Source organism: Euprymna scolopes, chromosome 28, assembly GCF_053919585.1.
Source record: "Euprymna scolopes isolate OS-2025 chromosome 28, ASM5391958v1, whole genome shotgun sequence".
Classification (NCBI taxonomy): Eukaryota; Metazoa; Mollusca; class Cephalopoda; order Sepiida; family Sepiolidae; genus Euprymna; species Euprymna scolopes.
The window spans coordinates 58,419,190-58,439,784 of NC_136509.1; the positions used below are offsets into that span (position 1 = coordinate 58,419,190).

The window sequence follows — 20,595 nt, forward strand, 5'->3', positions numbered from 1 at the left end:
AAAGTTGAACAAATAAATCATTCTTTTATGAATTTATTATTTAATATTTATTAACATGATTTAGAAATAAAATATTCTTTTTAAAGTTGATGAAATCAATCTGCTTTTTATAAATTTTTTATTTAATATTTATTAATATGATTTAGAAATAAAATATTCTTTTTAAAGTTGATGAAAGAAATCATTTTTTTTATAAATTTATTATTTAATATTTATTAACATGATTTAGAAATAAAATATTCTTTTTAAAGTTGAAGAAATAAATCATTTTTTTAATAAATTTATTATTTAATATTTATTAACATGATTTAGAAATAAAATATTCTTTTTAAAGTTGATGAAAGAAATCATTTTTAATAAATTTATTATTTAATATTTATTAACATGATTTAGAAATAAAATATTCTTTTTAAAGTTGATGAAAGAAATCATTTTTTTAATAAATTTATTATTTAATATTCATTAACATGATTTAGAAATAAAATATTCTTTTTAAAGTTGATGAAAGAAATCATTTTTAATAAATTTATTATTTAATATTTATTAACATGATTTAGAAATAAAATATTCTTTTTAAAGTTGATGAAATCAATCATTTGTTTTATAAATTTATTATTTAATATTTATTAACATGATTTAGAAATAAAATATTCTTTTTAAAGTTGATGAAAGAAATCATTCTTTTATAAATTTATGATTTAATATTTATTAACATGATTTAGAAATAAAATATTCTTTTTAAGTTGATGAAATAAATCATTTTTTTTTATAAATTGATTATCTAAAGTTTATTAACATGATTTAGAAATAAAATATTCTTTTTAAAGTGAAATAAATAAATAATCCTTTTTATGAATTTATTATTTAATATTTATTAATATGATTTAGAAATAAAATATTCTTTTTAAGTTGATGAAAGAAATCATTTTTTTTTATAAATTAATTATCTAAAATTGATTAACATGATTTAGAAATAAAATATTCTTTTTAAAGTGAAATAAATAAATCATCCTTTTTATGAATTTATTATTTAATATTTATTAACATGATTTAGAAATAAAATATTCTTTTTAAAGTGAAAGAAATAAATCATCCTTTTTATAAATTTATTATCTAAAATTTATTAACATGATTTAGAAATAAAATATTCTTTTTAAAGTGAAATAAATAAATCATCCTTTTTATGAATTTATTATTTAATATTTATTAACATGATTTAGAAATAAAACATTCTTTTTAAAGTGAAAGAAATAAATCATCCTTTTTATGAATTTATTAGTTAATATTTATTAACATGATTTAGAAATAAAATATTCCTTTTAAAGTGAAATAAATAAATCATCCTTTTTATAAATTTTTTATTTAATATTTATTAACATGATTTAGAAATAAAATATTCTTTTTAAAGTTGAAGAAATAAATCATTATTTTATAAATTTTTTATTTGATATTTATTAACATGGTTTAGAAATATAATATTATTTTTAATGTTGGAGAAATAAATCATTATTTTATAAATTTATGTATTTAAATGATTTAGAAATAAAATATTCTTTTTAAAGTTGAAGAAATAAATCATTATTTTATAAATTTTTTATTTAATATTTATTAACATGGTTTAGAAATAAAATATTATTTTTCAATTTGAAGAAATAAATCATTTGTTTTATAAATTTATTTAAAATTTATTAACAGGATTTAGAAATAAAATGTCCTTTTTAAAGTTGAAGAAATGAATCATTCTTTTATAAATTTATTATTTAATATTTATTAACATGATTTAGAAATATAATATTTTTTTAAAGTTGAAGAAATAAATCATTCATTTTATAAATTTATTATTTAACTAGCGGGGGTAACCGGCGTTGCCCGAGTGTTTGTTTCCGGGGGGGGGGGTTTAAAAATGTTATGGTAGGTAAGTAGGGAGGATCAAACCCGGAGTCATGAGTAAAAGTAGGAAAATAAAGTGTGAAAAAAAAAAACAAAAAAAAACATCTGCAACGTTAACAGTTCGGCCACCAAGAAAAGTCCATTCCAGTTAATTTTATTTTTATTTCGGACTATTAGTCTCATCTGATACTAATAGTCCGAAATAAAAATAAAATTAACATAAAAATAAAAATAAAATTAACATAAAAAAATGCTCATCTCAAAATAAAAAATTCCAATTAAGGAATAATATATATATATTCCATTCCAGTTGTTTAGGAAAAAAAAAAACAAAAAAAAAAACGACTACGGTAGGTCGGCGCGAACGTGAAAATATAATGTGAATTGTCCAGCACGCTTACCACTACGCCACAGAGCACTGCAGCTTAGTTTAGTGATTTTAAATAACTTCACATGAAAGAACTACGAAGCCAAACCGGTGTTCTCTTCTCAACTGTTCCTTGTGAACGATCCCCAAACGGTGTTAAGTGGTGGCAGGGGGAGGAGGAATTTATTAGAGAGAAAATATTTTACCACTTCCATTGATCTTAACCGATTTTGGCCGTGACTTCTCAGCAGAAAAAGTATAGAAATCTAAGATTATCGAGGAATTTGAGAAATAATAAGCCTATAACACACCTCAGATATTGTTCTGCCGTTTGTGCATATTATATTTGCATGAAATATCTTGATTTTTAATCCTATTAAGGTCAAAATCCAGCGGGGAAAAAATGAGTTCATTTTATTTATATAGAGAAGAGAAGATATTTATTAACATGATTTAGAAATAAAATATTTTTTTTAAAGTTGATGAAATAAATCATTTTTTTTCATAAATTTATTATTTAATATTTATTAACATGATTTAGAAATATAAGATTCTTTTTAAAGTTGGAAAAATAAATCATTCTTTTTATAAATTTATTATCTAAAATTTATAAACATGATTTAGAAATAAAAGGTGATGAAATAAATTATTCTTTTTATAAATTTATTATTTAATATTTATTAATATGATTTAGAAATAAAATATTATTTTTAAAGTTAAAGAAATAAATCATTCTTTTACAAATTTATTATTTAATATTTATTAACATGATTTAGAAATAAAATAATATATTTTTAGTTACCATTAAGTAAAAAAGAAGATGAAATGAATTTCATGTTTATTTAGGTGATATTACAACGATGTAATCTAAAAGCTATCCCTTTTTATTGTACAAGGGTTAGAGGCTTTCTTTACAACAGAAACTGCATATCTGCCAATTCATTCATAGCTTGAAGTAATTTCAAATCTTTCTTAACCATCAGTCAATAGCACAATTAGTAGGGAATGTGGTTGGAGCACTAAATGTTTTGATTTTTATTCTAGCTGATGGAACCCAAGTCATTTTTTCAAACTCTATATGAGGTAAATAAATTATTCAATTGAGAAAAATTCTATGACACAAAATCTGCATAAATTAGCACCGCCCTTACTAGTTATTAATAATGGAGAAAATATGAACGGTACTAGCTCACTTGCAGAATTGAAAAGTTATTTTGACGTTTTCAAAATTATTTGGCGTTAAATGTGAAAAGTATATTTTTGTCAATTTTTTAATAGTTAGATTGTTATCAATAATTCTTAACAGCTACATTTTCTAATGATTGCCGTGTAATCAATAATTCTTCACAGCTACATTTTTTAATAGTTTAATTGTTATAAATAATTCTTCACAGCTACATATTTAATATTTTAAGTCGTTACCAATAATTCTTTACATTTTTAAATGGTTACATAATTATCAAAAATTCTTCACATCTATTTTGTTTAATGGTTAAATTGTTATAAAAAATTCTTCGCGGCTACATTTTTAGTAGTTCAATTGTTATCATTAATTCTTTACAGCCACCTTTTATAATGGTTGAATTGTTATCAATAATTCTTCACAGCTACATTTTATAATGGTTTAATTGTTATCAATAATCATTCCCAGCTAAATTTTTTAATTGTCTAATTGTTATCAATAATTCTTCATAGATATATTTTTAATGGTTGAATTGTGTAAAATAATTTATCACAACTAAATTTTTTAATGGTTGAATTGTTATCAATAATTCTTCATTATCAATTATCATTATCAATAATTCTTTACATTTTTTAGTGGTTGAATTGTTATCAATAATCCTCCACAGCTACATTTTTTAATGACTGACTTGTTATCAATAATTCAATAATTCTTCACAGCTGCATTTTTTAATTGTTTTTATCATTATCAATAATTCTCCACGTCGATAGGACATTTTTGAAAAATAAGAAAGAAAACTAATGTGCACACAAATAATAAAAGTCAATTATAATTTCTGCGCGCCTTAAAATAAGCATGCAAAAAGTATTTTGTCGAAAAGGAAAATTACAAAGAGTTTTTTTTTTATTTCAGCAAAAGTATTAGTTACGCATTAGTAGGTTAAAGTGTTAATACAAATAAAATGGATACAGTTTAACGTCTTGTCCATTTTTTTTTTTTTTGATATATAGAAATCTATATACATACAGGGCCGTGAAAAAAAAAAAAATTATTCAGTCGAATCCCCCAACAAGTTTTGAGAAAAAACGCTGTAACTTTATTCTTGTTGCGGGTTTCGTGAATATATCAGCGATATTTTGTTCTGATGATATGTAATTCAAGATAATGGATTCCTTTTTCACCTCGTTTTTTATGAAATGGTATTTTATATCTATATGCTTAGATCTTTGGTTGATTATCATGTTGAGTGCGAAGACTATACTGGCTTGATTATCACAATTAATTACTACGGGGCTTTTAAAATAGTCTTTAGGATATTTTTAAGGTAGGGTGCTTCCTGGGTCGTGTGTGTGATCGCGATAAATTCTGCTTGACACGTAGAGAGAGATACAATCTGTTGCTTTTTAGATTTCCATGAAATAATAGGCCCATTTTCTGAGAGTCTGAAACAATATCCAGATATACTCTTATGATCTTCGTCATTTCCCCAGTCTGAATCCGAAAAACCTTCTAATTTTAGGGGATTTCTTGATTTTCTGAATACTAACTTCTGTTCTTTAGTTCCTTTTAAATAACGCAGCAGTTGTTTAGCTCTGTTTAAATCCTTCATTGTTGGTCGTGATAATTTTTGTGACAGTTTTGTTACTGTATAGCATATGTCTGGCCTGGTTGCAGTCATTAAATATATAAGACTACCTATAATTTTGCGGTATTGTGTGTCATTTATTATTTCAGATTCTGTGTGTATATTTTTATTAATATCATTTTCGACTGGTGTAGAGCGTTTCTTGCACTCTCCCATTCCAAATTTTAATAGCATTTTGTCGATGTATCTCGATTGAGTTATCGTAACAAGTTCTTTGCTTTGAGTAAATTCTATCCCCAGAAACCAGGATATTTTGCCAAGATCGGTCATTTTGAATCTTTTACTTAATTTGTTCTTAACATCAGTTAACATTATGTCACAATTTGATGCGATTAAAATATCATCGACCTACAAAACCAAAATCAGTAGTTTATCGTCTTTGTGTTGGGTATATAAACAGGGGTCTACAGCACATTGTGTAAATTGTTGTTTAATAATATAATCATGAAATACTGTATTCCAACACTGAGCACTTTGCTTTAGACAATATAATGACTTGTTAAGTTGCCACACGCTATTTTTATTTTTCATTATAAATACCTCTGGAGGGGTAATATAAATTTCACAGTCTATTTGGGGCATTCAAATAATTATTTTTTACGTCCATTTGATGGATGTTTAGGTCATATTGTGATGCGATTTGCAGTAAAATTCTGATTGTCGTTAGGTTTGTGGTTGGTGAAAATGTAGAAAAATATTCTATACCATAAATCTGAGAGTACCCCTTAGCAACAAATCTAGCTTTGTACTGTTCTATGCCTGATGCTGTAGTCTTTTTTGTAAAGACCCATCTTGTTTATCTTTTGGGAGAGGCACTACCGTATAGGTATCATTTTTGGTTAAGGCATCTATTTCTTTTTTCATGGCAATTTTCCATTCATCACAATGTTCTGAATTAATTACTTCGTTAAAGCTTTTTGGCGCATTTTCCATTGAATAGCAATACGCGATTTGATAATCTTTTATATTGTCGACCACAAAAAAATCGGGTCGCCTTCTATTTCTTTTGGGATATCTTTTGACTTTATCATCATCATCATCATCATCATCATCATCATGGGCACTCTTGTCTCCGTTATTTTTATTGTCTTCATTTGTTTTAATTATTTGAGGGAATATAATTTCATCTTCTTCATATGACGGGTTTTTGTCTGTAAAATTAAACGTGTCTCTGAATTTTACACATCGGATTCTTTTTATTTTATTTTTTTCTGGTAAAAATGCTAAATTGGCTGGACTGTTTTTATCGTATCCAAGAAATATACCTCTGTTGGCTTTAATATTCAATTTACTCTTTTTATCTATATATGCGAAGCAAGTTGAACCAAATATATGCATTCTGCTTAAATTTGTTTTTTTTACCACAGAAAGATTCATATGGAGTTTTAGATAGCGTTTTGTAAAAGCACCTGTTGCATATATAGGCTGCCGCCATAAGTGCGTATGTCCAGAGGTTTTTAGGGAGTTTTGATTCAATGAGTAGGCATTTTGCCATTTCAAAAAGTGTCTCCCATGCACGTTCAGCAGTCCTGTTTTGGTGTGGCGATCTAGGAGCTGATGTTTCATGCCTGATATGATGGTTAATTAGTAAAAGTTCAAAGTCTTTATTGGTGAATTCCGTACCGTTGTCAGAGCGAATACACTTGACTTCACCGTAGGGAGCCATGTCGGCTAGATATTTTTTAGTTGCTAGCAGGGTATCAGATTTGTTCTTTAAAAAGTAAACCATTATTAAATCTGAATGGTCATCTACGAAATTCAACACATATCTATAATGTTCTCTGGCCATCGGTTCCACGGGACCGTTCAAGTCACAATGCACCATTGATAGGATTTTTTTGGCCTTTTTGTCTGGTATCTTGCTTTGATAGTTTGTCATTTTCCATTGCATACAGACGTTGCAGTTGAAGTTTTTTGATGTTTGTATTTTCATTCCATCAACTACAGTCGGCAACTTTTTGATATCAGGAATATTGCAGTGTCCAAGAATTTTATGCCATGTCTGTAGATCATGGCAGGCGGTTTTCAATGGGACTATGCTATTTAAATAATATAGTCTTCATTTTCTTTAATGTCGAATAGAGTTCTATTCGGGTATACCAGTTTTGATTTATTAGGGCTATAGTTTATATTTGCACCTTGTTTTGTGGCAGCTTGTACAGAAAATATATGTTGTTTAAATTTTGCGATTAGAAGAGCGTTTTCTAGAATACAGAAACATGGTTCACCTTTATTGTTCTTTAGCGAGATTTTCGCATTGCCTCTTTTCAAAACAATATCATTTACTCGACTCCCGTCAGCGAGTTCTACAAAATGATTTTGTGGCTTAAAGTTGGGGTCAAAATTGATAAAATCAGATTCCTTTGTAATCACATGTGCCGTGGCTCCACAATCCACAAAAAAATTATTATTGTTTGTTGAAACATTAAACGTACACGAAAATAAAAATGTATGTTCGCTAACAGAGCTCTCTACATTTTTAATTTTTTTTTTTTTTTTTACATGGGCCTCACCACATTATCAAGGCCAAGAGGCCACTCAAGGATAAGGGTTAAAGAGTGTGCAGTAGAAATTGGACAATATAGTAATCATTAGTAATGAAACTTTGGTAAATTTGATAACTTATATGGTACGGCTCATCAAGAACTTATTTACTTTAGACTTGAACACAACCATATTGTAGTCAGCCGGAAAGCAGGAAAACGGAAGACAATTCCACAGGCGTGCAGTTCTAAGAAAGAAGCTTTGTTCATGGAATCTACGTTTAGGTTTAGGCACAGATAAAGAGTGGGGGGAATTATTGATAGTGTTTACAGCTAGACGAGTGTTTCTTGTGAAAGTTTGGCGAGGGGGGACCATAGATTGAAGCTCAGTCGAACACTTTCCATGAAAATAACGATACATCAGAGATAAACTCGCAACATCTCTTCTGTGAGATAGAGGTTGCAAGGAAGAGAAAAGGACATCTCCTACGAGGCTACGAAGTCTATTTTGAACTCTATTAAGGCAGGACAAGTCCTTTCTAGCAGCTCCTGCCCAGATGTGGCAACAGTATTCCATCCTTGGATGTACCTGGCTCTTATATAGATAGAGAATAGCATCAGCAGTGAGATATCTACCGGATCGATAGAAAGATCCCACCATTTTTCCAGCGGCCTTGGCAACAGATTTGATGTACGTGTTCCATTTAAGATCAGGAGTAATGGTCAAGCCCAGAAGCTTGTCAAAACTTGAGGCCTCCTCAAGACGAGAGCCATTCATTTCAATTGATGCCAGATGTGGATCAGAATGTTGATGATGTAAAGAGAGAAGCTTGGTTTTAGATGCATTAAAAGTAACCAGCCACTCCTTACCCCATTGTACTACGTGCTCAAGATCAGAGGAGAGAGAATTGGAGAGAACTTGGTCGTTTACTGTCTTAGATGTGCTACCATAAATGGTAGTGTCGTCAGCATAGATGTCTACAAATGATGTAAGGATGTGATTTGGAAGATCATTAATGTAGATCAGGAAAAGAGTTGGGCCCAGGATGGACCCCTGAGGGACACTGGCATTAATACTGTGAGCTTCTGATTTTTGCCCCTCAACTACTACTCTTATGAACCTATCAGAAAGAAATGATTTAATAATTGAGAAGACATTTCCAGCAATACCATAGCTAGAGATCTTATGAAGTAAACCTTTATGCCATACCCTATCAAAGGCCTTAGATATGTCAAGAGCAATTGCCCTAGAAAGGTTGCCTCCGTCGAGAAATTTGCTAATCCTATGAGATATAACTGTAAGCACATCTGCTGTAGATCTAGCAGAACGGAAACCATATTGAGTGTCACTAAGAAGGTTATTTTTGTTGAGATGGTTGATTACTTCTGTATTTAACACAGATTCCAGCAACTTACTCATGACGCACAGGAGACTTATTGGCCTGTACTGAGAGGGGGATAAGCGATCACCTGAATTCTTAAATACAGGGCATACTGATGAAATTTTCCAGGGAGATGGGAAACTATTCTCCTTAAGACAACGTTTAAACAGTTTTGTAAGTATGGCCACTAGTTCAGGTTGAAGTTTTTTGAGTACTATAATTGGAATACCGTCAGGGCCAGTTGCTTTACTGGAATCAAGGTTTTTGATTAGCTTGGCAACATCACGTACAGATATACGTATATCACATAGCGTGTTTTCTGATACAGGAGGAAATATTGGGGGTTGGCGGCCTTGATCGCAAAGGGTAGAATTAGCTGCAAAGTTCTTGACAAAGAGTTTGGCTTTGTCTGATGCTGACGAGATTACCTCAGGTCCATTGATAATAGTTGGGATGGAGCACACGCTTCTGTTCAGGATTCTGTTTGCTATTTGCCAAAACTGGTGGGAACCAAGCCGCTGCTCAGCTACTTTGGACTTAACAGATTGAGCATACAACTCTCTTGCATTCTTTATTACTTTCTTACAATGGTTGCTGGCAGTCTTGAAAGCGGTTTTAGTTTTCATACATCTATTACGTTGGAAACAGTGGAAAAAGTGATTTCTGTGCGCAATGGCAGCAGCACATTCTGGAGAGAACCAAGGCTGGCTGTTAGGTTTTTGCTGAAACTTTTTAGAGGGTATGAAACGGTCAATACCTACAATTAACCATTCCGTCAGGTCTAATACTATAGAGGACACATCCTTTTTAAACATGGAATGCAGAGGTAGATCAGATATAAATGTACGGAAGCTATCCCAGTCAGCCTTAGTGTATTGATATACTGTACGATGGAGAGGTACGTCTGGGGACTTATTACATTTCATTTTTATCTTAATCGATACAACAGAGTGGTCGGAAGATCCAAGAGGCGACAGAACAGAAACTGAACATAGTTCAGGGCAAGTTGTGAGAAAATGGTCTAGTAGGCTCGCATACTGGCCGTCATTGTCGGGCACACGGGTGGGTTCCTAAACAATCTGAGTGAGGTCATAGGCAATGGAGAAATCATGACAGAACCTCCCCTCATCATCGGTCTTGTTAGAGTGGGTCAACCATTCGGCGTTGTGAACATTGAAGTCACCACATACGTGAATGTTAGCTTTTTTTTTTTTTTTTTTTACAAAGGCATCACCACATTATCAAGGCCCAGAGGCCACTCAAGGATAAGGGTTAAAGAGTGTACAGTAGAAATTGGACAATATAGTAATCATTAGTAATGAAAATTTGGTAAATTTGATAACTTATATGGAACGGCTCATCAAGAACTTATTTACTTTAGACTTGAACACAACCATATTGTAGTCAGCCGGAAAGCAGGAAAACGGAAGACAATTCCACAGGCGTGCAGTTCTAAGAAAGAAGCTTTGTTCATGGAATCTACGTTTAGGTTTAGGCACAGATAAAGAGTGGGGGGAATTATTGATAGTGTTTACAGCTAGACGAGTGTTTCTTGTGAAAGTTTGGCGAGGGGGGACCATATATTTAAGCTCAGTCGAACACTTTCCATGAAAATAACGATACATCAGAGACAAACTCGCAACATCTCTTCTGTGAGATAGAGGTTGCAAGGAGGAGAAAAGGACATCTCCTACGAGGCTACGAAGTCTATTTTGAACTCTATCAAGGCAGGACAAGTCCTTTCTAGCAGCTCCTGCCCAGATGTGGCAACAGTATTCCATCCTTGGATGTACCTGGCTCTTATATAGATAGAGAATAGCATCAGCAGTGAGATATTTACCGGATCGATAGAAAGATCCTACCATTTTCCCAGCGGCCTTAGCAACAGATTTGATGTACGTGTTCCATTTAAGATCAGGAGTAATGGTCAAGCCCAGAAGCTTGTCAAAACTTAAGGCCTCCAGAAGACGAGAGCCATTCATTTCAATTGATGCCAAATGTGGATTAGAATGTTGATGATGTAAGGAGAGAAGCTTGGTTTTAGATGCATTAAAAGTAACCAGCCACTCCTTTCCCCATTGTACTACGTGCTCAAGATCAGAGGAGAGAGAATTGGAGAGAACTTGGTCGTTTACTGTCTTAGATGTGCTACCATAAATGGTAGTGTCGTCAGCATAAATGTCTACAAATGATGTAAGGATGTGATTTGGAAGATCATTAATGTAGATCAGGAAAAGAGTTGGGCCCAGGATGGACCCCTGAGGGACACCGGCATTAATACTGTGAGCTTCTGATTTTTGCCCCTCAACTACTACTCTTATGAACCTATCAGAAAGAAATGATTTAATAATTGAGAAGACTTTTCCAGCTATACCATAGCTCGCGATCTTATGAAGTAAACCTTTATGCCATACCCTATCAAAGGCTTTAGATATGTCAAGAGCAATTGCCCTAGAAAGATTGCCACCGTCGAGAGATTTGCTAATCCTATGTGATATAACTGTAAGCACATCTGCTGTAGATCTAGCAGAACGGAAACCATATTGAGTGTCACTAAGAAGGTTATTTTTGTTGAGATGGTTGATTACTTCTGTATTTAACACAGATTCTAGCAACTTACTCATGACGCACAGGAGACTTATTGGTCTGTACTGAGAGGGGGATGAGCGATCACCTGAATTCTTAAATACAGGGCATACTGATGAGATTTTCCAGGGAGATGGGAAACTATTCTCCTTAAGGATAAGCAGATAGGACTTGGTCAATTTTCTCAGATATGCTTTGAAAGATAGTAACTCCGCTGTTATGGGGGCGATAGAGAGTAAATATAAATGCCGTAGTGTGAGCTAATGCAACCCGGAAGCACATATAGGGTAAGTTAGGATCTTCCCTGGGGATGTCCCTACCACATGGAAAGTTATCCCTAATATAGGCACATATTCCATGCCCATGGCGATCTTTGGGGTCAGATTTAGAAGTTAAGTTAGAGTATCCTTTAATTGTGAACTCTTCTAGGGAAATAGCCTGTCCAATGCCAGTTTCACTTAAAAATAAAAGGTCTGGTTTAGTCTCCTGTAATTGGGTTTCAACCTCTGGAAGGTTAGAACGTAGACCCCTGATGTTGGAGAAGGAGACATGGTAGTAGGGGTCTACGTTGGAAGTTGGAGAACCGGGTTTAATCGTGTATTTTTTCTTGAAACTTGTCATGATGAATTTTTGGAATTTGTGGACTAGGTCGTCAGATTTACTTAGAGCAGGACAGAGAGGGGAAATTAAGAGAGAAAAAGAAACGAAGAATTTTTTTTATTTGTAGCTAATGATAAGGTAAAGCCATAACAATTACCCACTAGTATGGCATCGAGAGGCACCACCAGAAGCTACTGCATCGTCCAGAATCCATTCACCAAATGGCAATACAGCAGCCCCAGTACTTTGCACCTGCTGATAGGACAGCCTCCTTAGTGGTTAATCCAAGGTTCGGGTCCCTGACTATCAGGCGGATAATGTCAGCCCAGACAAAACGTTTACCTCCAGCACCCTTACTAGTGACATGGCTACAATGATAGACATAGAAACAGAAAATCTCCGCCATCTCTACCAACTGTTCGCGCAAAATACTGCCAACCTAGAAAACAGCTTTTTCTTCTCCCTTTGTCAGAAAAATCACTCATTAAAAAATGAGGACTGAGGGACAAATAAGAAGAAGCGAGAGTAACAGGAGCTGCCGATAACGCATCCACAATGCGTTTTCTACTCTCCATTAAAAAAAAAAAAAAAAAAATTATTAAGTATTGTACTTTTTATTAAGTACAATACTTAATAATTTTTTTTTTGTTCAATGGACGTGTTTAAGGGAAAGTATGGTGATAGATTCCCCTCTCACGAACTAAGAATGAGTACAAATTCGTAATCTATTTTTGCAATCAACTTGGTAGATAAATAAACATTTATGGACGAAAAAAAAAAAAAAAAAGCTAGCATTTAATAAAACAGAAATACATAAATTAAATACTGAAATAAAATGGAGTTATTAATATTTGAATCTAAAAATAAAAAGTATGATTAAAATTGAAATCACTTATCTCAACAAAAACATGTCCGTCTCCAAGATGTAAACTGAAATGAGGAATTTAAGTTAACAGCGTTCAAAAGGATTTTTTTTTTTTTAAATTAACCGTTAAAAGAAAAGCGTGATTTTATTCTGAACTTTAGCTAGTCACGTTTTAAGAAACTTACGATATAAAAGAAAAACGGATCGGGGGGGGGGGGTTCTTCCGAAAGTTACATAAATTAAATACTGAAATAAAATGAAGTTATTAATATTTGAATCTAAAAATAAAAAGTATGATTAAAATTGAAATCACTTATCTCAACAAAAACATGTCCGTCTCCAAAATGTAAACTGAAATGAGGACATGGAGTCGTCATTTTGAATCCTGTATCTACATTGAAAATTCTTGTGATTAGGTCGTCCACAATTATAGCAAATAATTTTTGTACTTTTCTTAGGAGAAAAATTGTTTTTGGCAAAGTTGCGGTTTTTATTCCTGGCATGGGTATAATTTAATTTTGGTGTTTTTATGTGTGTATTTTTAAATTTCATGATATTTGTAGATTCGTTTTTTTTTCTGTGATCATTTTTCTTCATAACTTCTGAGTGCTACCTTGAATTGGCTAAAAGTCATGGGTTTTTCTTTCTGAGTTATCACGGTGGTAAATGGCTTGAAATCACTTGGTAATCCCTTAAGGACCATGGAAATTAACAGACTGTCACTTATAACTTCACCAGACATTTTTAAAGAATTTGCAGTCGTTTCGGCTCTTATAATATAATCAGTAATAGTTTCGGCTTCCATTCGTTTTAGAGAGGTCAGTTCAGTGTATAAAGAAATAATTTTGGGTTTTTCTTTCAATAAATAATGCTCTCTCAATATGTTTAATTCTTTGCAGCCATCGTCCAGGGCTTCTCTCATTACCAGTGATAGACTTTGGTCATCTAAACACTGTATTAATTCCGCAAAGACAGTTGCGTTCTTTTCAATGAAGTTGGGGTCGTTTCTGTTTTCAGGTTGTGTTTGAAGTACTTTGTGTAGCTGTTGGATTCGTAGATATCCTAGAAATTTAACTTGCCATAATTCAAATTTTGATTCGGATCCATCGAAATAAAGACGCACGCTGGGCGCATAATCTCTAGAAGTGTAAGCCATGTTTAGTTTCAGAAACGTTTCAGATGGTTCGTTGTTCTAAACAAGTCTTGAGAGGTGACTGGTTTGCAGTAGACAGAACAGTTTCCGATGGTTCGTTGTTCTAAACAAGTCCTGAGAGGTAATTTGTTTGCAGTAGACAGTTCCACAGAGCAAAATATTCTTACCGTGTCGAGACGGAAAAAAACATGTGAAATTGCTCCAGAAAAGGTTTAATATTTATGAAGCAATTCTGGTTTCTGATTGGTTGGTAGCAGAACGTGAATTAATTTGATTTGTCAGTTCCTAGCAGCATCGTTTATAAATAGAATCGTCCGACTGTGTGGGATCATACCCTATTAGTTCGTCCAAAATATTGCAACAGTCATCAATAATTCTTCACAGCTGGATTTTTTAATCATTGAAATGTTACAATGAAACAATAAGATACAATGGTCCAATTGTTCTTGACAGTTATTTTTTAAAAAATAGTTTAATTGTTATCCATAATTCTTCATAGCTATAATTTTAGTTGTTCAATTGCTAGCAATAATTCTTAACAGCTTAATGGTTAAAATGTTAACAATAATTTTTCAGCTACATTTTTAATGGTTTAATTGTTATCAATATTTCGTCACAGCTACATATTTAATGGTGGAAATCTCAACAATAATCCTTCACAGCTACATTTTTTAATGGTTCACTTATTATCAATAATTTTTTCACCGATACATTTTTGGATGATCGAATTGTTATAAATAATTCTTCAGATCTACTTTTTTTCATGGTTGAATTTATATCACTAATTCTTTACAGCTACATTTTTTCATGATTGAATTGTTATCAATAATTCTTCACAGCTACATTTTTAATAGTTGAATAGTCATTAATAATTCTTCACAGCTACATTTTTCTTGGTTTAAGTGTTATCAATAATTCTTCAAAGCTACATTTTTTTATGGTTTTATTATTATCAAGAATTCTTCACAGTTACATTTTTAATAGTTGAATTATTATCAATAACACTTTACAGCTTCATTTTTTAATAGTTAAATTATTATCAATAATTTTTCACAGCTATATTTTTAATGGTTAAATTTTAATCAATAATTCTTCACAGCTACATTTTTTAATAAGTATATTGGTTGCAATAATTTTCACTACTTCAGTGTTTAATGGTTTAATTGTTATCAATAATTCTTGACAGCTACATTTTTTAATGGTAAAATTGTTATCAATAATTTTGTACAGCTACATTTTTTAATGGTTGAATTGTTACTAATAATTCTTTACAGCTACATTTTTTAATGGTAGAATCAGTAATTCTTCACGGCTACATTTTTTAATGGTTTAATTATTCTCAATAATTATTCACTGCTACGTTTTTTTAATGGTTGAATTATTATCAATAATTCCTCACAGCTACATTTTTAATGGTTGAAATGTTCGCAATGTCTAATGTGTCAAGTTGTGTGGAAGTTTTTTTTGAAAAAACACCAGTTGTTAAATAAATGTTACAAAGTTAAAAAAAATACAGAATAGAAACATTACAAAAGAAAATGTAACAGTGATTAATTATTGATAACATTAAATAAACACTTTATCAATGTATATATGTCAAGTTGTGTCACACTTGATGGAAATGAAACCATTAAAAAATACAAAGATCTATTTCGCTTCAATTTCCAGTAGGCCATCAGTTTGAGTTTTACATAAAAACATGTCATGTGACAAATTGTTGGCCATCTGTGCATAAACATTTACTCCTTTTCTTATTTTCGTAGCAAAGCAGCAGATTTTTTAACTCTTTGAATGTCGAAAAAATTAAATTTTATTAAAAAACAGTGTTATCTACTTTTTATGTCAATTTCAACTACTTAATGGTTACATCAGAATTAGTTAAATCTTACTGCATTATTAAATAAAACGTACTTTGATGAATCAATGATTGTCATATCCACCATTAATTAAGATAGACATAATTTATTTCCTCTGACTTCCTGCTATTTATCTTTATATAATAAATAAAACAAAGAAGATTATTCCCATCTAGCAGTCATTATTCCATTATCAATTAGATATACAAATAATGAATGCTTCCTTTTGTTTTGGATTTCTGACTTCAGACACTTTGATTGACTGCTCAGAGTAGTTACACAAATTAAGACATTGCTTTTACAAACATTCAAAATAATTGTGTGAAAATTCAGTACGGTTTCTCTCAACAAAAAACATAGAAACTTACACTTAACATGCCCAGCAATACGACACAGACTTTCAGACTGCTTACAAATACACACAGTTTTATCAGTTTCTTTAAAAGATACACCACAAAAATGTTCATTTCCACTGAATACATCACTTTCCACATTGTCTTGACAATTGAAGACAGGCAATTTCATTTCAGATCCGAAGCAGTTCAATGAACGCTGACAATGATCATAATCAATGGTGACCAACAATGACCCATTGTTGCAGAGGCAACCAGTGCCCACCAGCAAACACTTTAAAAATGCCTGAAAACAACCCTAAACGTCAGTGACCATCAATGCTCATCACTGGCATCTAATGACAGCCATTGAAAACAGATAATTTAATTTCAGAGCAGTTGTAAGTAACTACCCTAAACAAATACTGATTGCCAGTAACCACCCGTGTCGACAATTGAAAACAGCGCAGTCCAATGGATGTCGACAATTGAAAACAGCGCAGTCCAATGGATGTCAACAATGGTCATGATCAACACTGACCTACAATGACCAATACTTGCAAAAGTAGCCAGTGTCTAACACTAAACGCCAGTAACACAAGTAAACACAAGTAACTGTCTTAAAACACACCACTAAATGCCACCAATGCTCACCACTGGCGTCCAGTCACAGTCAATTTAATTTCAGAGCAGTTCAATTGAGGCCAATACTGGTCATCGTCACCAGTGAACACCAGGAACCGACAGTGAAAGTTGTAAAGGCAGCCAGTGCCCATCAGTAAACATCAGTACTCGCAAGTAATCTTTATATAAACCTTTATAACCCATATATAAGCCAACACTAATCGCTAGTAACCACCAGTGCTGACAATGACAGCCAATGGCTTCCACTAGTTGCCACTGCCAGATAGTGGAAGCCAGATGATTTCATTTTGACCTCTGTCACCAGTGCTCGCAATTTTTCAGAACCGACAGTGACTGTCACTAGCAACCACCGCCCTGCCATCTTTCTGTGTTAAGATATTTTTGGTTGTTTATCCATAGTTAGTAATTTATATGACTCACATATGATAATGCACTAGATATTCATAGTTTGTTTTCGGATAGTGTGGGTGAGGTAAATAATAATAGTAATACGGAGAGTAATAATAATGATAATATTGATAGCAAACTCATAAGGATGCTAATAAAAGTAATAATAATAACAACATTAACTAAAGATTAAGTTAAAAAATGAAGCAACAATGATAATTACTAATATTAATAACGGTAATGCCAGTTATTGTAACAGTAAAGCAACCAATAGTAGAAATAATTAAAACAGTAATAATAGAGCAAAAAAGAATACAAATAAGACTACTAACAATAACAATACTACTACTACTACTTCTACTACTACTACTACTACTACTACTAATAATAATAATAATAAAGCTATAATTTTAGCCTCGACTGTCACCACACAAAGTAGTCAGAAGCAAAGACAGAGGAGAGAAAGCACTAACCAGACATCCACTGGATGAGTGCGAATTGGATGGGAACATTGTGGATGCTTACTGCCACCAGAATTTCAGTGCAAGCAGGAAACAGAATGTAGAAAATCAAAATAGTACTCTTAGTCAATAGCAATATTCACACTACTTAAGTCTACCCCATCACCACCTCCCAAAAACAAAAACAACAGCAACACCAATAGTAATAATACAATAATAATAATAATAATAATAATAAAAAATAATAATAATAAAAAATAATAATAATAAAATACTAATAAAAATATATATTGTCAGCAGTGAGTGTCACCACACTAAATGTATCCCTACACCTCCAATGACGTTCAGTGAATGACATCTCCATATTTGGCTGTTCTGGGTCCTGGTTATTCTTTGAGGATGAACCTGGATGTTGAAGGGTCCTATCTGGTGAATTACCTCTTTCTCTCACGTTGTCACAAATCAGGAAGGCAAATCATCCAGCGCTGGTCACCAAAGGTCATTTCAAGCCAAAAGAAAAAGAATACCACTTTGACGACTGGTCTTTTTTAGATAACATAACAATAATTATCTGTAGAAGGGTTATACACTATTGTCATCAATATTAGTTCTTAATATTTGTGACTAGCTGGCACCACTAAATAAAGTCTGGGGGATTTACAAGTTCAGGAATTTGAACTTAAGTCTTTGGATTCAAACTTTTAACAATGTGCAGTTCAGAGGAGGGTAAAACAAAGTCAGTCTTTGCAGTTTACAAGTTCAGTTATCGAGCTTAAGTTTCCTGGTCAGACTCTCAACAGCGTGCAATTTGGGTGAGGAGCAGAGAGAAGTCTGTGAAGCCCAGTCTTTCCCTAATTCAAAAACAAACTGAACTGAACTCAGAACCAAACTGTCTGGGGTTCCCGATACATGAACTTATATTGGGAATTCCCTTGAAATGACCTTGCTCTCCTGCCAATAGAATTCAATTCTCAACTCTGGGGAATAAATTATCAGACTACTAGTGGCCAATGATCTCTTAGGACCATATCTCTTTTTTCTTCTTCACCATTTTTATGCCTCTTCCTGCTACCAAGATTCTCTCCTCCTACTTCAAGGCGGCTCACATCTCGATGTTACTCTAAGATGGGAGCCCTTCTTTCCTTCTTCTTTATCGGTCACAATTTCCCATTATCATCCTGACATGATGGGGTTTCCTCTTTCCCTCAGAACTCATCTTCATAATTATAATTCTTCATTTAATTTCTGTTTCAAAAGTTATAAACCTGCTTGGCATCAATCCAGGGAATCAGGTTGATTGGTTTCCTTTTGCTAATCATAATTTGGGTTTTCGGATAACAATTGAAGAACAATTCAACCACTTTATCCTGCCTAGGTATTAAGCTGAAAAAGCTTAACATTGTTTTGTGAATCGGGTTAATGGCACATCACCCTGACTTTGGTTTGGTTCATAACTTGGTAGCAAAATAAATAAACATCTAAAGTGTTTTTTTCTTTTCTCTTCTCTGTCCAAATTTTGATATGTAACATATCGACCCTTTTTCTTTTTCTGGGCTTTTTTTCCAACTTATGAATATTGTTACAAAATAGTCGAGTTGTATATGTTTTTTTCAATATTAAATTCTACCAAAGTATTTGTTAATATTGTAAAAAAGACTTGTACATAGCAACAACACCAATATTAAAATCACCACTGCCAACAACAAAAACAACAGCAAAAAGCCCAGTTGATGATGTGTGTACGTCTTGAAAGAAAAAAGGAAAAGTATGAACCATACTATATTTAGATATGATATTTAAATGCAAGTCAATGTTTGCATAAAACAAAAAGTATGTTCAAATAATATTGGGGAAGAGGCAAAAAATACTGAGATTAAATCCCAGTGTGTGCATGTCATGATTAAAAATGCATGGGCAAAGCAAGAAACTTTAAATGTGAAAAAATACTGTTTTCTGTATAACAACGTGAGGGAAAAACTGTTCTGAAGGTTGATGTTAAAAAAAACAATTAGTATAGTAACACTAGCCATAAGAGTAGTGATTGGTGTAGAAAGGTTAAGTAACGAAACAAAAGTCTGTTCTAACGTGTTAATTAATGAAGCCGAGTGAAAAAGGAAAAATGGTAATTTTTAGCTTCTGAAAACGTCTATATGATTGGCACAAACTGTGAGAATAAATTTCAGCATTACGTAAATAATCGGCTTGTTTCAGCATGTGTCTACACTTATGATAGGTAAGCTAAATGACTTATGTAAGTTATGGTCCTATATTGAAAAAAGAAGTTAATAAAGAAAGATGAAAACTTATAAAATTATGTATCTTGTGACGGTACCCTCGGGTAGGGGTCTCCTAAGAAAATTCCAACACCGAGAGCGCGTCTTGAAAAAAATAAATATAGGGTGCCAGCTGAAAGTTATTCAGCCGAGATAGCACCTGTCCAAGTTCGGATCAGTGATATCATCGTGGAATACTTCGGTGACATTCACATTAACAAATGCAAGGCAACGAAAAATGATGAGGAACACGACGACATTTATATAAGTGTTATAAACACAACAATTTATTTATAAAACAAGGCTGGAGAGAAAATAACGGAAAACAAAACAGGGCAACAAGACAATAATCCAAACAAAAAAAAATCATGCAGACAATGTTATGGGATAAAGAAAGGGGGGGGGGATATGTGATACTTATAATTGTTCAAAGAATATCGTCTCTTATTCTCTTTTCCTTCCTTTTCTTTTTCAAATGGAAATCAAT

At 32.3% G+C, this 20,595-nt stretch overlaps 1 protein-coding gene across 1 annotated transcript in view; it reads left to right on the forward strand.

Moving 5' to 3' along the window:
• The window catches only part of LOC145249663 (uncharacterized), a 227,060-nt gene that overhangs the window by 47,004 nt on the left and 159,461 nt on the right, over nucleotides 1-20,595 (forward strand). The window lies entirely within an intron of this gene.